Source organism: Schistocerca cancellata, chromosome 6 (genome assembly GCF_023864275.1).
Source record: "Schistocerca cancellata isolate TAMUIC-IGC-003103 chromosome 6, iqSchCanc2.1, whole genome shotgun sequence".
Classification (NCBI taxonomy): domain Eukaryota; kingdom Metazoa; phylum Arthropoda; class Insecta; order Orthoptera; family Acrididae; genus Schistocerca; species Schistocerca cancellata.
The window spans coordinates 222,089,416-222,098,317 of record NC_064631.1 but is presented as its reverse complement, the minus strand read 5'-3'; positions in this window follow the sequence as shown (position 1 = coordinate 222,098,317).

Genomic DNA, 8,902 nt, shown 5'->3' with positions numbered 1-8,902 from the left:
CAATACCGATTAGATTAATGTATGAAATTAGGTATAAACAGTGTCGGCGCACCGTCGCAATTGCCATCAGCTACCACGGCACTTTAAACCTGTATATAAATAACCTGCTAGAAATAAATAGAGATATCAATTCTTATAAATAGAATAGAATAGAACTTCCTAGGCTAAGGTTAGGAGACTGAGGATCAGAGGCTTGAAGATAAATCCCAAGGCGCTCATCCTCAGTACCCTAAGGTGGAGGGACTATCATCTCTTCTTTTCCTATCGTCTTTTCTCCTCTTCAGTCTAAACTATTCCTTGTATTTCCTTCCTCTAATCCAAATTTAATTTTGTAAAATTTTGTTAAAACGGTTTTGGGAAAGCTGCCAAAGTAAAGAAAGAAATAAGAGAAAAAAAAGGAAAGACCCGCCTCCACGTGGCGGGACACGGGTAACGGTACGGCCGGATGCGGGAACTGGTGTGAGTTTCATCAACTACATCAGCACCCGTACACCGGTCGTAGCGGCCAAGTGGTCAAAATAGACCCACCTTAAGCACTTAGGTGGTGGGTCGTAAAATCAGGGCGGCAAGTGAAAAAAAAAGTGTACGTACACCTGGATCTACGGTCTGGGGCGCGATTTAGTGTGACAGCAGGAGCAATCTCGTGGGTTTCCCACGCACACTGACTGCGAATCTGTACTCAGTCCTGTGATTCGATCACCTGTGCTGCCATTCATGAATAGCATTCCAAGTTGTGTTGTCCGATAGGATAAGGCTGTTGTAATCTAACATGCTCTACAGAGTGCTGACATATTACCTCTTCCACATCACGAACGAGACCACCAGCAAACATTCCTAGTGCACACTGTCATTCCTTATAGCCTTGCCTGCTATTTCTCTGAGGGGCTCCATCACCCGCCCAACATTGGAGCTCCCAACGACAAGCAGTCCACCCCTGTACTTGCCCGGACTGGGCAGGAAAATCGGCCGCTGGGCCACAGGTGAGGCATCCCTAGCTGACTCAGTGTTATCATCAATGTTGACTCTCACCTCGTACTGTTGCTAAGGCGTAGGGAGCTAGCCGCATGACCTGCTCTTTGTTTCACCTTCCGTCCAGTGAGACGCGAATCCACCACTGACTGCCACCCACTTTCAAGTGAGGTCGGACTGATCAGATGTTGCGAATCAGAAGGTGCAGCTACATCCAGATCACCTGGGGCTTCCAAAGCACCAGAGGTGTCACAGGTCTTATCCCTAGCGCCCCGATGGCGCCGCAGCTTCGAACAGTAGCTAGAATCATGTATACAGTAGCCAACGCCGCTTCCAGCTGTTTACGGATAGTAGCAGATTCTTGTTGTGTCCGCTCACAACAAGCACAGTTCTTAGCCATATCGTAGTGAGTAAAAATAGATATAAGATCTCAAATGGCGCTATTGAGTTGGAATGTACGCAAAATATAACCAGGATTATAAAGAAACACTAAAACCTGGTCTGCAGATTTATCACTATGCCCTGAGACGGCAGACTCTTAAACAGAAATAAATTTCTCTACTGAAGTGGATGTATCTACAGTTACCTGTTACTAGAAACTTTGCTTACCCGAAAGCTATTGCACAAGATAAGTATGCAGACTAGTGAGCCGTGGGGGAGTCGCTGACGCCACTGATTCTCTTGTCTAGTATGGACAGTAATCCCGTTCGAGCTGGCATGCGCGTTTTGTCTTTGGTTTTGCTCTTCTAGCGGCTATTTAAGCGCGGCACTTCCGGCTATGGCTGTCTTGTTTTTCCGCTAAGGGGCCCTAGTGGTCGTGCCTGTCAGTTGCTTGGGTGTTTGTCATGTTGGCGAGCCTTGGAGTGACCGTTACGGAGGAGCGTTGGTTGCTCGCGGCGCTGTGTTATGATGTGAGGAGTGTGTCGGCGGCGGTTTGGTGGTGATGGCCTACAATGCACTAGCAAGTGTGTGTATTGTACTACCTCATGCTGGATGCCTATGTATACTATGTGGATTCTCGTCGTTTGCTGCTACTAACGGTAGGCATAAGCTATTTCTTTGAAGCTGTGTTTGTGATCAATCTGATCGTAATTTGTGTTCACAGCCGGAAACAGTGATTTGTATGTGATTATCACCGCCTTGGCGGGAATAAGGAATTCGCTCTTGGTTCCGGTATACGTTGACTAGTGCTGTTAAAACCGTAAAACATTGCTCAGTGACGGGAGCACTAAGCGTGAGTAGCGTGAAGGATGCATGAGTCATTCTAGGAGAGTGCGTAGGCCATGTTTAGTATTAAGACAGAGTGCTCGTAATGTTACTTGAGTATCTTATGATTCATAATGTGGTCTCCGTTTGAAGGGGCCGTGACTTTTGTGTCTTGTATTACGGGTTTTTATGCCTTTGGTTCGGCAGACCTTTAACTTCTCCAGACTTATGCTTGTTATTTGGGTCTGCCTGTAAGCGTCAAGAATTATGAGCTGTAAGAAATGAATAGTTTTCCATACTAATTGTTTGAGATCTTGCACGTGTTAAGGGTATTAGATTTAAAAGGGGGTGGGGGCATAACTTTGAAATAAGAGGGTTTGTGTGGTGTCCTTTGGTGTGATTGTCTGTCTTTTGTTTCTTTTATTTAAATGTTACAGTGTACTACGAGCGGCGGGCACAATAAGTTACGGATTGGCCAGTACAGGGGGAAGCGCCTTGATAGAAATATGTTCGGACGGGGCTAGCTGGGCAACCTACGTCTTGGTGACGCTCAGCGCCACTTGGCTGTGTCCTGTCAGAGTCGTTGCTCGCCCCAGTAGTTCACAGAATTTGAGTATTCCATCTCCTAATTATTGGAGATTCCTCTCGTTAATGTGTTCGGACTGCGCCAAGGGGTGTCCCCAGTTCCTAGGAATTTGGTCATTCTTGTTTTAGGGTGGGTCATCAGTTGGGCTGTGCCCACTGTTGCGTGGAACTTAAACTGACTATTAAGATAACTGTCTTTTCTGCCTAAATGTTGGTGTTATACTTGAAAGGGATTTCACGAATAAGTCATTATACACTCCTGGAAATGGAAAAAAGAACACATTGACACCGGTGTGTCAGACCCACCATACTTGCTCCGGACACTGCGAGAGGGCTGTACAAGCAATGATCACACGCACGGCACAGCGGACACACCAGGAACCGCGGTGTTGGCCATCGAATGGCGCTAGCTGCGCAGCATTTGTGCACCGCCGCCGTCAGTGTCAGCCAGTTTGCCGTGGCATACGGAGCTCCATCGCAGTCTTTAACACTGGTAGCATGCCGCGACAGCGTGGACGTGAACCGTATGTGCAGTTGACGGACTTTGAGCGAGGGCGTATAGTGGGCATGCGGGAGGCCGGGTGGACGTACCGCCGAATTGCTCAACACGTGGGGCGTGAGGTCTCCACAGTACATCGATGTTGTCGCCAGTGGTCGGCGGAAGGTGCACGTGCCCGTCGACCTGGGACCGGACCGCAGCGACGCACGGATGCACGCCAAGACCGTAGGATCCTACGCAGTGCCTTAGGGGACCGCACCGCCACTTCCCAGCAAATTAGGGACACTGTTGCTCCTGGGGTATCGGCGAGGACCATTCGCAACCGTCTCCATGAAGCTGGGCTACAGTCCCGCACACCGTTAGGCCGTCTTCCGCTCACGCCCCAACATCGTGCAGCCCGCCTCCAGTGGTGTCGCGACAGGCGTGAATGGAGGGACGAATGGAGACGTGTCGTCTTCAGCGATGAGAGTCGCTTCTGCCTTGGTGCCAATGATGGTCGTATGCGTGTTTGGCGCCGTGCAGGTGAGCGCAACAATCAGGACTGCATACGACCGAGGCACACAGGGCCAACACCCGGCATCATGGTGTGGGGAGCGATCTCCTACACTGGCCGTACACCACTGGTGATCGTCGAGGGGACACTGAATAGTGCACGGTACATCCAAACCGTCATCGAACCCATCGTTCTACCATTCCTAGACCGGCAGGGAACTTGCTGTTCCAACAGGACAATGCACGTCCGCATGTATCCCGTGCCACCCAACGTGCTCTAGAAGGTGTAAGTCAACTACCCTGGCCAGCAAGATCTCCGGATCTGTCCCCCATTGAGCATGTTTGGGACTGGATGAAGCGTCGTCTCACGCGGTCTGCACGTCCAGCACGAACGCTGGTCCAACTGAGGCGCCAGGTGGAAATGGCATGGCAAGCCGTTCCACAGGACTACATCCAGCATCTCTACGATCGTCTCCATGGGAGAATAGCAGCCTGCATTGCTGCGAAAGGTGGATATACACTGTACTAGTGCCGACATTGTGCATGCTCTGTTGCCTGTGTCTATGTGCCTGTGGTTCTGTCAGTGTGATCATGTGATGTATCTGACCCCAGGAATGTGTCAATAAAGTTTCCCCTTCCTGGGACAATGAATTCACGGTGTTCTTATTTCAATTTCCAGGAGTGTATAATTGGTGGAATTCCGTTGTTCTATGATCTGTTTATTGGTTTAAGACTTTGCTCTTTTACTTAAAATTTGTTATTTAATATTCTGTACTCTTGCTTGTTTTACCAATTCGGATTTAGTCCCGGTAAATTCCTGGTAAATTTCTGGGTAGTTATGCTTGTCATCTATATTTATCTGGGGTTACTTGTTATTTAGTTGAAAGGATCTTCACTTAACTTGTTTCAATTCATATAATCTTACAAAGACTGTATAAGGTTTTTGATTATATTTGTTATTGGTAGCTATTGGAAGGCCGAATTGTACAAGATTTTGAGAACTGTTTTTGGGGATGTGAGTAATAAATCTTTGTGAACTACAATCCTGTTTTTGCATTTTCTTGTGAATCACGTCCCAACTAGTATGCATTAATCTAAAATATATGCTATGTAGGTCCTCTTTGGTTACTCCGAAAGAGTAACCGCTCACATTAATCGAAATACAGGGTGACACAAATGTCCCTTATCGTTTGAAAATGCAATAATTCACGGAATAATGTAGATAGAGAGGTAAAAATTGGTACACATGCCTGAAATGACTTGGGGTTTTATTGAAAACAAAAACGAGTGCAGTAAGAGAGGGAATCAGATCGTCCCTAGCCTGGTCGACAAACACCTGTTGGAAGGTAGGACGTTGATGCTGGATGGAGCTCCACCACATATTGCTACTCGTCTAAAAGATCCCATGCGGCCGGCCGTTGTAGCCGAGCGGTTCTAGGCGCTTCAGTCCGGAACCGCACTGCTGCTACGATCGCAGGTTCGAAACCTGCTTCGGGCATGGATGAGTGTGATGTCCTTAGGTTAGTAAGGTTTAAGTAGTTCTAAGTCTATGGGACTGATGACCTCAGATGTTAAGTCCCATAGTATTTAGAGCCATTTGAACCATTTGATCCCATGCGGGGATCATTTGGGGAGGATGGCACGCTGAACCCCCACATGAGTCATGCTCGGCCTTCCAGACCTCAATACTCGTGACTGTTGGTTATGGGGTTACGTGAAGTTGCAGCTCTACCACCATCGTCCGAGCTCAATAGGTATGCTAAAAGACAACATCTGACGGTAGTTTCTCACCATACCTAGTGATATGCTTCACAACATCGTTCCTCGACTACAAGTGTTCATAAATGAAGGCCGACATCTTAGGCATTTTGCTAAAAATCAGTTGTTATGCTGATTATTGCTTTTGGAAATTGTAAATTCGTGGTAAGGTCTTATGGGACCAAACTGCAGGGGTCATCGGTCCCTAAGCCAGAGTGAGGACTCGAACCTCCGGAACGTACCGTGACAGGGGACCTTCCGCGCGGCTATTCCCTTTTGTATCACATGAAACGCCGTCTGCTGTTTTTTTTTTTTTGCGCACCTTTTTGTTTTAATAAAAGCCAATGTCATTTCAAGCATGACACCTACATTATTCTGTGAAGTACTGAATTTTCAAATGTTAGCGGACTTTTGGGCCACCCTTTACAATGACAGTTAAGTTAAGAGGAAACAGGCGGAACAAAAATAAGTAAACTGTTTATTACTTCAAAAGTAATCGCCATAAGTGTTCTTTCATTTATCCCACTGTGAGGCAAGACGCTCAATACCTTCATGGAAAAACGTTTGCGGTTGGCTGCGGAAACATGATTGTGCCCAGGCGTGCATCCATTAGTCTGAAACAAATCGGCGGCCATGAATGCCTTTCTTCAGGACTCCAAAAATATGGAAATCCGATGAACTGTATGAAGGATGTGTAAGAGCTTCCCAGAGAAACTTCTGCAGCGTACTCGAAACAACGTTGGCAACCATTGGACTGGCCTACACAGAGCGATAAATGTATTAAATATTGCTTTTGACGAAATAAATTGTTTATTTACTTTTTTCCATCTGCCTCGTTTTGCTTTGACTACCATTTACAGCACTCACATCAGAGCTCTCTGTCACAGGGTGTCGTCTCGGTTCAATCCACAACTGCAAAGTGAGTGGGATAAGAAAATCTATGTTTTGGACTGATCATGGAAATGAATTTTATAAATGCAGGAAGCCTGGAGAAAACTGTTGTGCCCATTGAAAAAAATACTCGTCAGCGCTGTGGGGGTTCTTAGTTGTACTTCAGAGGAGGCTGTGTGGATACTCCGTCTTAGCACTCCGTCTTCAGGCCACTAGTAGCCTACCGAGACCATCCGACCGCCGTGTCATCCTCAGTGGAGGATGCGGATAGGAGGGGCATGGGGTAGGCACACCGCTCTCCTGGTGGTTATGATGGTATTCTTGACCGAAGCCGCTACTATTCGGTCGAGTAGCTCCTCAATTGGCATCACGAGGCTGAGTGCACCCCGAAAAATGGCAACAGCGCATGTCGGCCTGGATGGTCACCCATCCAAGTGCCGACCACGCCCGACAGCGCTTAACTTCGGTGATCTCACGCGAAGCGGTGTAGCCACTGCGGCAAGGCCGTTGCCGAGTAGATACTACAACAAACAAAATATTAGATGTCTATATTATAACTTGAAAAATATGGAATATTTAACTATGGAACAATCCTTGTCAACAGGACTGTGTATGAATATTTGTTGCTGTCACTGAACACTAACGTATCACGTCATACAGTACAAAATAATAGTCTCTTCTCTCAATATACAATTGACTATAAGCTTTGTTACATAGTTCTGTCTGATAAAACTCTCGCGTTGTTGGCTGTGTGTGTGTGTGTGTGTGTGTGTGTCGTCTTCGGCGATGATTGCAGAGTGGGTTGAGCGGCGCTCTGCTGTAATGTAAGCGAGTATTCAACGACGGTGGCGCATGGAATTCTTGAGGGCGTGTATACACCGACAGCTCCCTATCTTCGCTGCATCTGGCAGCGACTCTGCTTACTTATGGTTTCGTCGCGAGGTACCAACTTTGCACGGGACTTCGGTTTCGAGTGACACCACGAAAACTAGAACACTCTTCATGAAAGAAATTAAAAAGCCGTGACGATAAAAAACTCTTCAGCACTGTGGGGGTTCTTAGTTGTACTTCAGAGGAGGCTGAGTGGATACTCCGTCTTAGCACTCCGTCTTACAAAATTCTGTCGACGCCAGGAGAAATCGGTTCTAGGCCCTTCTGTCCGGAACCGCGCTGCTGCTACGGTCGCAGGTTCGAGTCCTGCCTCGGGCATGAATGTGTGTGATGTCCTAAGGTTAGTTAGGTTTAAGTAGTTCTAAGTTCTAGGGGACTGATGACCTCAGAAGTTAAGTCCCATAGTGCTTAGAGCCATTTGAACCAGGAGAAATCAGAGATAAGATTAGATTCAGTTCTCGTTCCATATACCCGAAAATAAGATGATTCTGGTTGGTGAAGAAGTCAGAAAGTATAACATAAAAAACATAAAAATTTGAATATAATACTCACTACCCTGATCATTTGTCAGGAGATCGTCAAAACAGATGAATACATTACAGTAGACTGGAACTGTTAATATTTACAGCATTAATACACTGTCAGAATGAAACACAGTTATGCAGTTATAATAAATTTATCGTACACAAAATACCTAATCTTGACTGTTGTGACCAAGTGCTGTCAAAAAGGAAATGTAAGAAATTTTTACCCTTAAGCTGGTCTAATAGTCTCTGTTAAGATATTCATCTATCGAGTAGAAGGAGTTGCCTATCAAAAATTCCTTCAAACTCCGTTTAAACTGTGGTTTATCTGAAACTACGTTTTTAATGTATGAAGTCTTCACGGGTTGTCAGCCGAGTAGCGTCGTCGTCTGGTGGCAACGTTTCGATGGAATGCGTCTCGACACTTCGCATGAAGATGATGGAGACGCATTCCATCGAAACGTTGCTACGAGACGACGGCGCTACTCGGCTGACATCCCGTGAAGACTTCATATATGAAATTCGCGGAAAAAGCCTGCACTCACATATAAGTTTTTAATGGTTGCTGGCAGTTTATTGAAAATGTGCGTTCCTGAATATTGGACCCCTTTTTGGACCAAGGTAAGTGATTTCAGATCCTTATGCAGGTTGTTCTTTTTCCTAGTACTAATGACAGTACTGAGACATTGGTTGGAAGCAGAAATATGTTACTTGCAACAAATTTCGTTAAGGAATGCCAGTGCTGAGACATTTGTTAGAAACAGAAATATATTACTTTTAACAAATTCCATTAAGAAACAAATATACTGAGAAGCAGTGGTTAAAATACAAAGTTTCTCGGATAGGTTTCTACATGATGTTCTTGAATTTACACCACAAATGAATCATATTGCACGCTTTTGCACGCTAAAAACTTTTGCTCGGTTTGACGAGTTACCGCCGAATATGATTCCGTTGATATAATAGAATGAAAATAAGCGAAGTATGCAAGGTTTTTTTACATTGCTATCGCCTACATCTGACGTCATTCCCACTGCAAATAAAGACTAGTTTAGACACTTCAGCAGTTCTGTCGTATGCTGTTCCC